We start from the raw sequence: 17,431 nt of genomic DNA on the forward strand, positions 1-17,431 counted from the left end.
CTAATGAAACTTAAAAGCTTTTGCAAAGCAAAGGAAAGTACAAACAAGATGAAAAGACAACCCTCAGAATGGGAGAAAATATTTGCAAACGAATCAACGGACAAAGGATTAATCTCCAAAATATATAAACAGCTCATGCAGCTCAATATTAAAAAAGCAAACAACCCAATCCAAAAATGGGCAGAAGACCTAAATAGACATTTCTCCAAAGAAGACATACAGATGGCCAAGAAACACATGAAAAGGTGCTCAACATCACTAATTATTAGAAAAATGCAGATCAAAAGTACAATGAAGTATCACTTCACACCAGTTAGAGTGGGCTTCATCAGAAAATCTACAAACAACAAATGCTGGAGAGGGTGTGGAGAAGAGGGAACCCTCTTGCACTGTTGGTTGGAATGTAAACGGATACAGCCACTATGGAGAACAGTATGGAGGTTCCTTAAAGAGCTAAAAATAGAATTACCATATGACCCAGCAATCGCACTACTGGGCATATACCCAGAGAAAACAACAATTCAAAAAGACACATGCACCCCAATGTTCATTGCAGCACTATTTACAATAGCCAGCTCATGGAAGCAACCTAAATGCCCATTGACAGACGAATGGAGAAAGAAGATGTGGTACATACATACAATGGAATATTACTCAGCCATAAAAAGGAACGAAATTGGGTCATTTGTTGAGACGTGGATGGATCTAGAGACTGTCATACAGAGTGAAGTAAATCAGAAAGAGAAAAACAAATATCGTATATTAACGCATATATGTGGAACCTAGAAAAATGGTACAGAAGAACCGGTTTGCAGGGCAGAAATTCAGACACAGATGTAGAAAACAAACGTACGGACACCAAGGGGGGAAAGCCACGGGGCCGTGGGGATGGTGCTGGGATGAATTGGGAGATTGGGATTGACATGTATACACTGATGTGTATAAAATGGATGACTAATAAGAACCTGCTGTATAAAAAAAATAAATGAATAGAAAAAACCTATTTATTAGGTATATAGACATGTGTGTAATTAAGAAAAAAAGCACTACTGTTACCTTGATATCAATGTTCCAATCTGCTTTTTACCTATATTTACATGTTTGGTACTACTACCTGTGGTGGTTTAAGAAATACTGTTCATAGTGGGGTGTGTGTGTGTGTGTGTGTGTTTCATGAGAGATAAAATGGACAAATGAGTCACTGGCAAAAGAACAGCGTGACTGTGCAGGGGAAAAGAAAACTTCATCCCTAAAAGGAATAAGGAGGCTATCTGAGGCTACTTTACAATCATCAGAGTCCACAACTATATACCACATTAAAGAATGTTTGCCTTCATTGATATGGCTGCAAAAAAAAAAAAAGTGATAGACAATAAGTACAAATATAGGGTATTTGTACAGGTTCATTTCAGCCTCTTTTTCTACAAAATATAGCATTTCTAGTCTTTCTTGAGAAGCCCCAAGCTAGAACCATCCAGCTGAGCCACTTCTGAATTCCTGACCCAAAGAAATTGTGACACAATAAAAATTTATTATTGTTTTAAGCCACTAAGTTTGGGGTAATTTATTATGCAGCAGTAGATAATTAATATACACATCCATGTCCTTTGCCATGTAATTGTGATGCATGTGAACAGGGTGTTCTTATATTCCCTTTAACTCTAAGCTTAGACATTTAATTGCTTTGGCTAATAGGAGGCTCTCTTGGGCCTCTGCCATCACCATGAGAAAAACATGCCTTGGCTAGACTGCTGGTCCAAGAAGAATGGGAGACACTTGGAGCAGAACCTCTCCACCCAATCCAGAGGCATGCAGTGAGAAGCAGAGCCATCAATCTAGATTAGCTGAATCCCAGCTGGTCCACAGACACGTGAGCAATAATAAATGATTATTGTTTGAATCAACTGAGTCTGGGGGTAGCTTTACCACTAGTGAACTGGAGTCAGATGGAGTCAGAGAATCCATGGGAACCTGAAGGTCTAGGCCAAGCCCTTAATTAGGGTTCTGATTTGAGGAGCTAGTTGGAGGCTTCTAGCCTGAGTACCGAAGCCTTGCCTTCTAGGACTAGGACCCACTTAGTAACTGGAATGCCAACTGCCCCCTGGCTGGAGAGAGCAGAGGTTTGGTATTTGGAGTTTCAGGAAATCCATGTCAAGACTGTTCACGAAGCATCTACAGTGGGGGGTTTTTTTGTGCTTTTCCTAAAGCTTCCATAGTTTATTAATTCTCTTACAAAAATCTGCATAATCACCACAAATAAAGTCATTGCAAAATCTGCACCTTCTTTTTGCCAGCACCAGCTTTCTTCAGTCTGTTTTTGTGGTCTTTTCACTGTTTTCTTGAGATCTTTTTCTTCTCATAAAGACCATGTCTTGCAAGTCTGTGTTTGGCTTCATGAATTGTAAATCATGCTGAAGCCAGGTGTCTTGCCACTACCAAAATGGGTTTTTTTAAGCCAAATTCAAAGGTGACATCAAGTGTGGTTTTCTACATTTTAGCAAGTTTTTCCCAAATTTCTGTCTAAGGCACTGTTGCCTTCCTTCCCAGGATGAAGGTCATCAGTGATCATTTGTTTCCACTGAAGTAGTTGGTTGGTCATGCACTTCCTGGTTAGGATATATACCATGTTGTTCATGATGGCAGTCGATCCTCAGCAGCCAGAGAGGACTACAGTGTTTTATATGGAGACATTATTGTGCAGTGTACAAACAGAAGCACGGGATAGTGATGGAAAATTCAGAGCTTTGCAGACTATTCCCATAAAAATGGGTGAAGGTGGCCAGGGGAGGTTGACTAGAGAAAGGAAATAAGTGCATTTGAGTTCAAAGAAGCTAATTAACCTTATTAAAGTGGAATGGAGCTCATACTGAAAATTTTCTTTATAGTTTAGAAATAGGAAAATTTCATTTTCCTTTCTTTGAAGTAAAAAATATCCCAAGTATATATACATGTAAAAACTACCTTTAAAAGAAAACGTATTTTAAGAGGTTTGAAAGTGAAACAGTGAGTACAGTATAAAAGCATTAAGATACTCTGGGGTGTATTTCATTGGTACATTTACTCACAACCTGTCTCTCTCACTGTACCCAAGGCATGTATTAATGAGCTAATAAAACATGCCATGTCATGTTTTATTGTTTGCTGGGCATCTGTTCAAGCTTGTATCACTCACATATCCAAGACTTCAAAGATGCTGGTGGTGATAATAAATACCTATAATTTTACTAACATCCTTTTTTCATAAAGTAGACACAGTCTTAAGTCATTCGTTGCAAATAAAACTGTTGAATTTATTCAGATTTAAAAGCTATTCAGGGGGCTTCCCTGGTGGCGCAGTGGTTGAGAGTCCGCCTGCCGGTGCAGGGGACACGGGTTCGTGCCCCGGTCCGGGAAGATCCCACATGCCGCGGAGCGGCTGGGCCCGTGAGCCGTGGCCGCTGAGCCTGCGCGTCCGGAGCCTGTGCTCCGCAACGGGAGAGGCCACAACAGTGAGAGGCCCGCGTACCGCAAAAAAAAAAAAAAAAAAAAAAGCTATTCAGTATGGTTTAAATGGTTTTTTAAATTATGCAATATATCAAGCATACAAAAGAGTGTATGACAGATATATACAGTTTAAAGACTGAAAATAAAACACCTAGGTGCCCACTACCACACTTAAGAAATAATGCTGTCTATATTTTTTTAATCCACAAAATGTTTTTATTTAAAAGAAAAAACAGCAAACGTATTGTGAAGTAAGCTTATTAGAAATCAAATATAGGAATATTATGTTAGATATGCAAAGGTGAGAAAGCAAAGGTTGATACAGATATGAAGAAGGCAGAAAAGCTCTTGGTGACTGAGAAAGCCAAGTGTGTATAATAGCCCTTTCGATTAAGCAGGCCCTCAAGTTTAGAGTGGGTATGGTTGGTGAATGTTTTTATTTGATAAATGTTTAAATTGAATTTGTACGCCATTTAGAGGTACTCCAGGTCACTCACTGTCAGCTATCGCAGCAAAACATCTTAAAAGGCAGTTTATTTGCCTGAGAGATGAAACATCGCTATTAAGCTTGTAAATTGTTTAATAGAATACCATTTTGATCACAGGACAAGAATAGACCATTCAGAAAATGAAGCCCAAGACCTCAATTACCATCTGTCTATATGCCAGTAAGTCCCGATTTAATCTCCATCCCAGATCACTACTAAATATTTTGCTGCTTATTCAATATTTCCACCTGGTGGTATCACAGGCATCTCAGACTCAGTACTTACAAGACCAGATGTATGACCTTTCTCTCCAAACCCATTCCATTGTCCTCTGTCTTCATGAAGAGCACCACCATTCATCCAGACTCTCAAGTCAAAAACTTATGAGTCATCCTTAATACTTCTGCCCCTCACCAGGTTTGGCCCCATGGCTGCCTTGCTCCATCTCCTGTATCATCACCTTAGCCAGAAGCGTAACTGAGAGGGAGCAGAGAAAGCAAGTTGCTTTCCTCAGCATTCTCTTCAGTAGCAGACTGTGGTGGTTAAAAACAAACCAAAAAAAGGCCACCAATTCTTTAACTCTCCTCCCATTGTCTCCTATCGAGTGGTGAGGATATATGACCCTTGAACCTCAGTGGGCTTGTGAGCCCCTCAACTGATAGAATAGGGTAGAAGTGACACTACCTGAATTCTCAGGCTGGGCCATAAAAGGGTCTCTTAGAATTGCTCACACTCTTGAAATGCTCCCTGTCTCTACCCCCTCTCAGAACTTAACCACCATGCAGTGAGAGACCATGGGTAGGTGCTCCAGCCCCGCATCCCAGATGGGCCTGATGTGTGGGGGACTCAGCCAGTTCATTGGAAGTGGACCTCTAGCAGTTAAGCTCTTGCAGCCCCAGCCCTCTGAATCATCCCGAGCTTTTTAGGCCTTCCCACCTGAGGCCCCAGACATCATGGAGCAGAGACAAGCTGTCTTCTCTGTTCCTTTCCTGAGTTTTTGACCCACAGAATCTGTGATCATGATAAAATGGTGGTGGTTTTTTTGCCTGTGAGTTTTGGGGTGGTTTGTTACACAGAAATATATAACTAGAATATAGATCTTTCCAACATGCTGGTTAAGACCATACTGAAAAGATGTTGGGAGAAACAGTATAAATATACTTCCAAAACATCACTGATTGAATCCTAAGATTTATAGAGAAGGTAGTTACTTTATTCAGCTTGGGCTGCCATAACAAAATACCATAGACTGAGTGACTTAAACAACAGAAATTTATTTTCTCACAGTTCTGGAGATGAGAAGTCCAAGATGAAGGTTCTAGCAATTCAGTTTCTGGTGAGCGCTGTCTTCCTGGTTTGCAGATGACCGCCTTCTCACTGTGCACTCACACGGTGGAGAGAAAGCCGAGCAAGCCCTCTGGTGTCTCTCGTTATAAGGACACTAATCCCTACCCTTATGACTTCATTTAACCTCCTTTACCTACTTACTGTAAATATAAACACACTGGCAGTTAGGGCTTCAACATATGAATTTTGCAAGGACACATACATCTGGTCTACAACAGTAGTCAAGAGCAGTACCTTGTTGATTCCCTCACTCCCCCACCATCGATGGCACAGGCTGCAGCCTGGCTTTACCCCATGCCTCCCCCTTTTGCATGGTCCAAGATGCCATCCTCTCTTGCCTGAGCAATTCCAGTAACCTCTTCCTTCACCTCTGTGTGTACAATCCTCCCATCTTCTAGTCTTTCTCCACACCACCAGAGATCTCAAAATGCGAATCTGATGCTGCTGTTCCTTCATTTCAACCCCCAGTAACATCTCATCACTCCGTGGATAAATACCAAAATCCTGAAAGTGACCCAAAAGACCCTGCATAATCTGACCCAGTCTATCCCTCCAGCCTCACCTTGTACCATTTTTACCCTCACTGTCTGCATATCAGCCCCAATAACCTTCTCTCATTCCTCAGGCATACCATTCTCCTTTGTATTTACAATCCTTGCATACTTCTTCACCTTTACTAACTTATCCCTTATTCATCCTTCCTGTGTCAGCTCAAGTGTCACTTCCTCAAGGAAACTACTCCCCAAAGCCCCAGTCTCAGTCAGGTTCTTTTATTACTGCTGTCATAAAAGTATGTTCATTTTCCCCATTGGAAGTATCTCAGTTTGCAGTTACATATTTATCTGTGTGGTTATCTGATTGTCTGGCTTCCCTTCTAGGCTGTAAGAACTGTGAATGCAAGGACTCTCTGGTTTTCTCACTGGTGTGAACACCTAAAACAATGCCTTGTCTGTAGAAGATACTAAGTAAATAAACGAATGAATGGAGGAAATACAAATGGTTAATCAATGAAATTACTTCCCATATTTAAATGAAATGCCACTTTTCACCTGTTAAATTCACAAGTAAAACAATGATTCTACTCAGTGACAAGACAGTCTCAAACTTGGCTGGTCAGTGTGCATATCAGAACCTTTCTATAAAACAACTTGCAGAATATTTTAAGAAACTTTAAAATGTTCAGATCTGTTGACCCAGTAATTCTAATCATAGACTCTATCTCTAGTAGCCAGCTTCCAAGGTGACCCCCAAAGAGCCCCACCTCCTAGTATTCTAATTCCTTCCCATACTGTACTAGGTTGGTCTGTGTGACCAATAACATATGGCAGAAATGATGGTGTGTCACTTCCAAGATTAGGTTTTGAAAGATTGTGACGCTTCCCCCCGGGGTGTGCTCTCACTCTCCCTCATTCTACTGGATCGCTTGCTCTGGGGAAGCCAGCTACCATGTCATGGGAGCAGCCCTGCAGAGTGACCCACGTGGCAAGGAACTAACACCTGCTGCCAGCAACCACCCGAGTGAGCTTGGGAGCGGATTCTCCAGACCCTTTTTGTGGCTGTTGCCTGAGCGAACAGCTTGACCACAGTCTCCTGAGACATCCTGAGCCGTAACCAGCCAGCTAAGCCATGCCTAGACTCCTGACCCTCAAAAACTCTCGGATAATAAGTATGTGTTGTTTTAAGATGCTACATTTGTGGGTAATTTGCTATGTGGCAATAGATAACTAATACTCTATCCTAAGGAAATTCTTCCTAAAATGTTTTAGTGGCTTGCTAATGTTGGCAAATGCAGACTTTAGATAGTATAAACATTTTTCATCTTAAGGAATGAGTTAATTCATTGAAATGCTTTCAGCTGCAAAAATGGGAAATCCAGTTAAATAGATATAGAAGTAAGGAAACATGTTTTACTCTAACTGAGCATGCAGAGGTAGTCAGGCATCAAGGGACAGTTAACATGACAACTCCAGATATCAAGGTTTTCTCTATATCTCTGTTCTGCTTCCTAGTGTCCTCTTTATTATCAAGCTTGTGGCAGTTTGGCTACAGTAGTCCTGGGTGTGGCTCATCAAGACAAAGCAACATCCACAGGTGCCACTTTTGCCTGGATCTCTTTCTAGGAGCTCTGCAGTAGACTTTCCTCATGTCTTATTGCCTAGAATTGGACCACATGCCCATTCCTAAATTAATCATTGGCAAGAGCATTGACTACCTGAACAAAATTAGGGTTTGTTAGTACGGAGAGAGAGGGAAGTAGATCCTCGGTGAGCGAGTGTCGTGTACACAGTAGGGAGCTATCTTATTTCACTTTTTGAGCAGCTCAGATTGCTCTTGCCTCTCAATTCCTACTGGCCACCACTATATGTCATCCCTGCTTACCTGGAATATAACTTAACCCCTAATGGATCTTCCGGTTGTTGCCCCTCCAGTCCAAACTGCCTCCGAAGCAACCCATCTAATTGCATGTGTAGTCATATAACTTCCTGCTGAAGACAGTTTTCTAGCACCTAAGTAATAAGATCCAACCCTCTGGACCTCTCACCTACCTGACTAGTCTTGTCCTTCTTCATCTACCTTTCCCACTGTCTGCTTCAACAATATGGAACTAATATTGATGCCCCAAAGTCATCTCATACCTTATCTTCCTGGCTAATTCCAGTTTATTATTCAGAACCTGATTCAGCTAACAGTTCTCCAACTGAAGCCTTCCTTGGTAAAACTAGTCACTCCCTTCTCTGTGCTGTAAGCATAGCTTTCTTTTCATATACCAAACTAGTTCCTGTGTACTGTCTTTCTCCCTTACTGAACTTCTGCTAAAAGTCAAGGAGTAATACCTAATTCTCAAATCTGTAGTGCCTGGCATAGTAAGCACACACAAAAATTAATTGAACTGCATCTACTGCACATTTACATGGTATGTCAAGCACCAACATACACTGCATGTTTCAAAGCCAGCCAAGTTTCCCTTTGGTGCTGTTTGTTCATCTCAAAGAATTAATCAGCGTTCCCTACTGCCCCTACTGTGCAACCCCTCTGAAGACTATCTGCTGCCCTCTAGCTGTTCAAAGCTTTCCCCATCCCAAGGATACCCCTTGCTGAAGGATTTGAGCTGTAAAATAGTCTTCCCTTCTCTGTCCTGACCCCTCCTCAACATATCATTCCCATACATCTCAGCAAGAACTGACTGGTGGGGAGTACAGGAAGGGGCTGGCTAGCCCTAGACCAAAGAATTCCTGACTTTTAAATTCCCTGACAACCGTTCTCTCTAATGTGTGAGTAAAATTTTAATAGCTTTATTTATTATATAGAAGCACTTTTTAAAACAGACTTTAATTATACATTTATCACATCTTATCAGTTTCTCTCCCATGATTTACATAGATACCTACTTTACTGTCTCCAGTGTGATTGGATTATAAATCAAAGCAAATTATTTCATCCTATTAGATGATGCTGTTAAAATGTTATACTCTTTCCCCCTTCCTCAGGATTCCTGAAAAAATACTATGATATCTACTGTTCCTAATCTTGTTACTTATATGCTCTAGATTCTTGGGTCTTCTCAGTGGATATTATTAAAAGACTTAATTTACAGGTTTAAAATGCTTTGTTGATACATAAATGAAACATGTCATTTACTCTTAAATACAACCTACTTTTTAGACTATAAAAGATATTTTTAAGTATTTCTACTATGCATTAAGCAAAATAGAATCCGACTGCTATACAGCTAAGACCCATCTCTGCCATTTACTAGTGTCTGATCATGATCGAAATACAGTCTTCAAGTCTCCTTACCTATTGAATGGGAATAATGATAATTAAGATTTTTGAGAGGTACTAGAATAATGAACATGAAAGTGTCATCACATATTGTTGACTCCCAGGAAATATTAGATTCTATTCTCCCCCTTGCTTTCTTCTTATCCCTAAATTTAGGGAGTCTTTATTGAAATTTTCCTTGACGTAAAAAAAAAAAATAAAGCTGGTAAACATTTTGACTGTTGTATAGCTTCTCAAAATAGCTGAAAAGGCTAATTCAGAGCAAACATTTAAAATGGTGAAATGTGACATTAGATCTTATCTCTTATCAGACCCAAATTTATGCTGTGTAAATATGCAAAGATGTATTTTAAAGATAAATTATAAAGGTAGCAGCTCAGTATATGAATCTGAAGTAAGAAGCATGACAACAGGAAATATTTGCATGCTTTCTTTAAAGTACTTTTAACACTCTTCTTCTCTGATAATGTGAAAGATAGAAGTTTGGCTTGGCAGGGTCTGGTTGGGGCTTGAACATCTTCCTGAATCAATTAGTTTGCCTTTGTTCTGTGACCATGGACTAGACCTTTAATCCCAAGCAGCCGCTTTACAAACACACTTTGGTTTCTTGTAAATAGGTATGTACAAATGTATTACTACCATTAGGAAAGCAATTCAAAGTACACATTCCCCAGACAGCTCAGTAGCAGAGCAGAATATTATATCTGAGTACAACCACCAGTGCCACTATCTTGGGAAACATCATCTTGCAAGCTTCAGGTTTTTTTCCTGTGTGTTTTTTGAACTAACCTTGCTTGAGCAAAAATGTCATGTTACAGTGAATGAGAGGCCTACATTTTAAAAATTAATATCCTTCAGTCTGACAGTCATTCAATAGGTATGTTGATGTATATTACCTTTCTGAAAAAGAGAAAATCCCATCAAAAGTCAATGTTCACTGAATGTATCCTCCTTCTATAAACTGTACAGATGTAAGTTGATGCTGTAAGTATATCTGAATCTCATTTACTCTGACTGCACTCGTTCATTTCACACCAATTCTGTATATCTGATGTCTGAAGATACTAATTTGGATGTGGTTATCAAACTAGTTTCTTGGTATTTTACAAATGTACATTAACTTTTCCTTTGTAATAAAGCCTGCTCTCTTAATGTATACATGGCAAGCTGACAGAAATAAATGGAGGGACTTTGTTTCATTTGTAACCAAGGTCACTATAGGTAATAATTTAATGTTCAGGGAATAAACTTTCTGATTAATTTAGGAACAGAATTATTGACTTATGACCTGATTAACTTATAGCAGATTTCTAGGGACTATATATTAATTGTTTCTCAGCTATCTGAATTTTCTAATTTTTTTTTCAGAGATCGTGTATTACTTGAATTAAAATGGAGAAATGGTGAATAATAAAATGTCTTAATCACAATAAGGAAAATATAATAAAACTGAATCTTTGACCATTGGAGATCTTCCAAGAATTATTCTGAGATAGAACTATATTGATTTATCTATTATATTAATATCCACATATAGATAGATAGAGATGTCATTCCTGGATTGTGAGCTTCTTGAGGACAGGCTATTCATTAATAAATATCTATTAATAAATATATTCATATCTATATTGCTTTACAAAGAACCTAACCCATAATAGAAACTAAATAAATGTTTGTTATATGAATACATGAGGATGGTATATATACCATGAAAAGTTAATTGAGAATCATATAACTTTTTTAAATGTTAAGCATTTGAGACCAAGAAATGTAAAATTTTATATTCACTACCCTTTTTTCTTTTTTAGCAACTTTATTGAGATATATTTTACATATCATAAAATTAACCCATTTCAAGCATACAATTCAATGATTTTTAATAACTTTATTGAGTGATACAACCATCACCATAAATCAATTTTAGAACATTTTCACACATACCCTATTAGATCCCTCATGACCATTTACAGTTCCCACCCCCAGCCCAGGCAACCACTAATCTCCATTTCATAAAAATGGAATCATTCAGTATGTGGTCTCGTGGATGGCTTCTCTCACTGAGCGTAGTGTTTTTGAGGTTCATCCATGGTGTAGCATGTGTCAGCGCTTTCTTCCTTTTTATTGCACAGTAGCATTCCATTGAATGGATATAGCTACTCATTAGTTTTTAAATTTTTTAAAAGAACACACAATTACTTAATAAATGTAACAAATAAACACAGTTCTATTCATTTAACAAGCATTTGTTGAAAACTAAATGTGGCCTAAGTGAATAAAAATGTAAAGGTGATTAAGACTGTATTCAGTCCTCAAGGAAACAAACAAATAAGCAGTCATACAATTCAGAGAGAATTAAGGGCTATTTTGAAATATGAATAAGGCTATGTTAGTCTAAAGAGGAAAGTATTTCTTGGGAGTATTTGAGAATGTTTCTCAGAGAAGTGATATTTGAACTGGATGTGTTCAATTTAATGGGAGGAGATGATAGTCTCTTTGAAAGAAATAATATTTTTAATTCACCCAAGTGTGAAAATACGTATTTTATTCAAGAAACACCAAATTGTCCTGTGTTGTTGAAATGCAGGTCTCAAAGGGGCTATTTGGGATAGGAGAAGGAGCCAGAAGTATTGCCTGGTACCATTGCCTTGGATCCTATGCTATAGAGCTTATCTTGATTCTGTGGGTGGTAGAAAGGCATTCAGGGAAAATTATTTCAGTTCTTTATTATGTTCAATATAGGAAGGATAGGGGAAGGTGGAGAGAGGGAAAGAGAAAGATACCAAAAGAAAGATAAAGATTCAGCAAATATTATTGCACACTTAATGCACTCTGTTGGGTACTGATGATTCAGCAGAGGGCAAAACGAAGACCTTGCTTTCATGGAGCAGACATTCTAGTGACGGGGACAGGCAATAAGCCATTAAACAAATAACTTTATCAGGGGTCCAGTAGTATCAAGGAAAAACATTTCAAGCAAGGTAGAGAGACAGGAAATGATGGGGAAGGGATGTGGAATTGATATTTGATTACAGACCCAAAAGCAATGAGTAATTGAGCCATGTAAACATCTGGGGAGAGTAAGTGACAGAGAATAGCAGATATGGATGGAGGCCTGAAGGAGGAACAGGCCTGGAGTGTTTGCAAAACAGCACAAAGGCCAGTATGCTTCTGTCTGGCTTATGTTTTAAAAGATCACCCAGGCAGCTGGATGAACAATAGACCATAACCTTGTATGTATTTAATTTCACATGTGTGGGGGCTTGTATGTAGGATTAATTCCTGGAAGTAGGATTGCCGGGTCACAGGACACATACATTTGTAATTTTGATAGACATTACAAAATTTCTATCCAATCTCCACTTCCACCAGTCATTTTTTTTCATTTTCATGTCTTTTTAGTATCATTATTTATTTATTTATTTTATTTTTTAAATATCTTTATTGGAGTATAATTGTTTTACAGTGTTTTGTTAGTTTCTGCTGTAGAGCAAAGTGAATCAGCTATATGTATACATATATCCCCATATCTCCTCCCTCTTGCATCTCCCTCCCCCCTCTTACCGTTTTTTTAGATTCCATATATGTACGTTAGCATATGGTATTTTTCTCTTTCTGACTGACTTCACTCTGTATGACAGACTCTAGGTCCATCCATCTCACTACAAATAACTCAATTTTGTTTCTTTTTATGGCTTGCTGTAGAGCAAAGTGAATCAGCTATATGTATACATATATCCCCATATCTCCTCCCTCTTGCATCTCCCTCCCCCCTCCCTATCCCACCCCTCTAGGTGGTCACAAAGCACCGAGTTGATCTCCCTGTGCTAGAGTTGATCTCCCTGTGCTATGCGGCTGCTTCCCACTAGCTATCTGTTTTACATTTGGTAGTGTATATATGTCCATGCCACTCTCTCACTTCGCCCGAGCTTCCCGCCCCCCCACCCCATGTCCTCAAGTCCATTCTCTACATCTGCGTCTTTATTCCTGCCCTGCCACTAGGTTCATCATTACCGTTTTTTTAGATTCCATATATGTACGTTAGCATATGGTATTTTTCTCTTTCTGACTGACTTCACTCTGTATGACAGACTCTACGGGTCATATTTGAGATGCCTGTTTCTTCACAGCCTCACCAACACTGAGTGATGCTTTAAGGCAGTGGAAAGTGGTTTGTTTGTTTTTTGTGTCAGAAGCCTCCAAATCGAGATGTTGTCAGGGTTGTATTCCTTCTGGAGGCTCTAAGGGAGAATCCCTTTCCTTGCCCTTTCTAGTTTCCACCTTCATTTCTTGGTTTGTGGCTTCATCCTCCATCTTCAGACCCTGCTGCCTCCCTTTTATGAGGATCCTTTTGACTGCATTAGGCTCATCCAGTTAATCTGGGATAATTCCTCCATCTCAAGATCCTGAACTTAACATAACTGCAAAGTCCCCTTTACCATGAAAGGTGACATTCACAGACGCTAGGGATTAAGATGTGGCTATCTTTGTGGAGGACCATTATTATTAGCCTACCACAGGGAGATTTGTCATTCATCTGTGATAGGAAGTGCACATACCTTTCCTTATTGTCTTTTGTCTTCTATTGTTGTCTGTGGTTCTTTTGCTTTTATTTTTTGCTATGTGGAGTTTATCCTGATAAATTGTGTGAAATGCAGAGCAGTCTTAATTTTCTTCCAGAAAGCTATTCAGTTGTACCAGCACCATTTACTGAAAAGTCCAACTTTTCCCTAAAATATAGTAAATCCCTGTGTATAGTTTGATTGATTCCTGGACTTTCTATTTAGTTCCATCGTTTGTCTGTCTAAAAAGTGCACTTTTTTTTTTTAAATTACCGAGGCTTTATAATATAGTATCTGGTAGGGCTAGACATCATTAGCTCTCCTCATCTACCCTTCTTCCCCCCACCTCACCCTACACTGCTCTTCTTTTTCATGGCTTCCTGCTTATTCTGGTTATTCTTCATGCTGTTTCCAATATGAACTTTAGAATCAGCTTGCCTAAGTTGGGGGGGGGTTAATTTTATTGGAGTAACTTTATGAGGTTGGATCTTACTATCTTTAAACATGATATGCCTTTATATTTATTTAATTTGCTTTCCTTCAGTAGTATTTTAACATTTTCTTTATATCAATTTTGTACATTTCTAAGTTTATTCCCAGCTTTTAAATCATTTTTTCATAGATATAATGGAAGAAAAGACCCTATTTACAATACTTTCTGATTAGTCTTTATGTATGAAAGCTATGGTTACATCTATTATGTTAATTATAAATTATATTGATTTTATATGCTGCTACCTTACTGAATTATTTCTTGTTTTAGTAGTTTTTTGGTTGAGTTTTGTATATTGGTCTTCCCCAATATACAGTTATACTGTCTCCAAATAGTGATAGTTAAACTCTTCCTTTCTAATTTTTATCGGGCTATCCGTTTCTTGCCTCTTCTATTACATTGTTAAATAGCAATGGTATTGTGTTCATCTCTGTCCTGTTCCTGATTTTAGAAAGAAGGGCTCATGTGTTTCCCCGTAAAGTATTTGCTGACTTTTGGGTGATCATGCATGCTTGTGCACACACACACACACAAACACACGCACCTGTCGTATTAAAGAAATATACGTCTGGAATGAGGGCATATTTTTTTCCTTGTTAAAATAGTTCCTGTTTCTGCAGAAACTTCATTATTAGATTAATCTGTCATGGATGAGCTATCATAATTCAAGTATACAGTTTTTTCTATCAACTATTCATTGTCATGCAATAGTAAAAGCATTAAAGATGCAGCAAGCTTACAAAGTATTATTTTCTAAAAGAAATAGGAGGCATTTTCTTCTTTATTATTGTACTTTTGGTTATGCAGACACTTTGATGTTATAAATTTTTATGTCCCCCATAAATGTGGTCAGAAATTACTTTCGATTTTGTTGATTAGGTTAAACAGTCTAGAGTAGGATAGAGTACGGGGTACAAGTGGTCCAAAGTAAGATAAAAGACTACGATAAAAATGATAGATCTTAAAAAAGAAACTGGTTTATGCACTGAACATTTTGTGCTTTGGTCTAATTTTAACATGATGTCTGTGTAAAGTGACAAAAAGAACCAGTGTTGAATCACGTTCGTTATATTTCCGGTCATTCTGCATTATCCCAGATTGCTAAATGTGTTCTTTGCATGAAGTTTGAATTACTGTATACATTTAGTGTCCTATATGACATTTTTGTCATTGGTAGAGATTTCAGTAATTAAAATGGGAAACAGGAGCTTAGGTTATTTTCCTTACCAAAACTATGTTCCTTGGAACCACATTACTATGATGGTTTTTGTGCTCTTGTACATTGGATGTCTTAAGCTGAGTGCAGTTTAGGGGATCCTTTCTATATAATTACAGGAAGGTCTTTCTTTCCTTACACTGTGATCTGACCTGTGACAAATCTGTACTATAGTATGTAAATGGCTAACAAGTCAACTGTAAACCAACTGAATGTACAAATCTTAGTGCTGGTGCTGAAATCTCTTCAGAATAGTGATCATGATCTCAAAGTTTATTTCAAAATTTGCAAGCATCAAGTGTCAGTCAAAATTGAAGATGAAACACTAATGAATTCTCATGCTTTAGGTGTACTTGCTTTTTAGATTTTTTGGTTCTCTGCTATTTTTACCATACTGTTTCATTTGAATTTCCTACACGCAGGACTTCCCTGGTGGCGCAGTGAATAAGACTGCGCTCCCAATTCAGGGGGCCTGGGTTGATCCCTTGTCAGGGAACTAGATCCCACGTGCATGCCGCAACTGAGAGTTCGCATGCCGCAACTAAGGAGCCCGCATGCCACAACTAAGGAGCCCTGGAGCTGCAACCAAGGAGCCTGCCTGCCGCAACTAAGGAGCCCTTGAGCCCCAGCTAAGGAGCCCACCCACTGCAACTAAGACCCGGCACAACCAAATAAATAAATATATATATTTTTAATAATAAATACATTTCCTACACGCTAACTTCGTTTGTGCCATTGAAATAAAATTGCAGTATATACATTTTAAAAAAAGAAGAAATACGCATCTGTTCCTGTTTTATTCAGTGCTTTTTTCCCATCAAGAATAGGAGATGAATTTTGTCAAATGCATCTGTAGTATATCTTGAGAGATAATATGGTTTTTATCTAGGTTTAATATGATATTAACTTCACATATTTTAAAATCCATTCTCAGAGTTCCAAAATTAAATGCTATTATTTATTCGCAGTGTTTTATGAAGCAGTTTATGCACTGTTTCTCCCTAAGTGGCTTTTTGATTATTACACAATACTATGTTGCATATTTGTAACTGTTGCTATAAGTGGAACTCTCTTTTTGTTTAAAAGCATATAAAATTAAGTTGAGAATTTGATCTGACCGATGGGTTGACGATTCCCTTCAACATGGTGAAAGAGGTGGGGCTAAATCTAAGATCATTTTTTAATGGTGTCTAAGTTTTCTTATTATTTTTCATTCTGTCCCCAAATAATGGTGGAAGGAGAAGAATTGTGGTATGGGCAGCAGGAAGTAAAGTGTTTGGGTTAATTAATCCTTCTGGATGGGTTCTAGTTAGTTTGAGGTTTCAAAGAAACACCCTAAAATGAGCATCATTGTGTATATCTCTTCATCATTCTTGTCCTCAGAGAGCTAACTGCCTAAAGCAGAGCTGTCCACTAGGGTAGCCACCAGCTCCTTGTACCTATTGAGTACTTGAAATGTCACTAGTGATGTGCTATAAGTGTAAAATATACACTGATTTTGAAAAGTTCGTGTAAATAAAGAATGTAAAATATTATTAATAATTTTATATTGATTATATGTTTTATTTTATTATAGTAATATTTTAGATATATTGGGATAGATAAAATGTCATTAAGATTAATGTCACCTGTTTCTTTTCACTTTTTTAATGTAGCTCCTAGCAAATTTTTAATTGCATATGGGGCTTACATTATAATTTCATTGGACATCACTGGTCTAGAGTCAGTAGGTATGTGTATGCTTATGCTTAGTTAAAGATACTACCCTGACTTTTGTAATGTAAAAAGATGAAATTAAATAAACTACAGTTATGTCTTCCCTTATCATCTTGTTTCTTCTTATGGGAATAAACTTTGATGAATAGTATGATCTAATCGTACTCCATTGTAATGGGTTACCTTCTCTCTGATTTTTCTATCTACCTGCTTATAAGAGAACGCAGTTCCTTCACTATGCCCTTGATATTTTAACATAAGTTAAAGACAATAGGATTCTTGTATTTTGGAATACTAGAACTTAATTAAGAACTGATATGAATCTAGAAGAGAGTTAGTTTGAAGG

At 38.1% G+C, this 17,431-nt stretch overlaps 1 protein-coding gene across 13 annotated transcripts in view; it reads left to right on the plus strand.

The window, feature by feature from the left end:
* PDSS2 (decaprenyl diphosphate synthase subunit 2) overlaps nucleotides 1–17,431 on the plus strand; it is a 279,796-nt gene that overhangs the window by 193,825 nt on the left and 68,540 nt on the right. The gene's annotated exons all lie outside the window — the stretch shown is intronic.

This window comes from Physeter macrocephalus, chromosome 10, assembly GCF_002837175.3.
Source record: "Physeter macrocephalus isolate SW-GA chromosome 10, ASM283717v5, whole genome shotgun sequence".
In the NCBI taxonomy this organism is placed as follows: Eukaryota; Metazoa; Chordata; class Mammalia; order Artiodactyla; family Physeteridae; genus Physeter; species Physeter macrocephalus.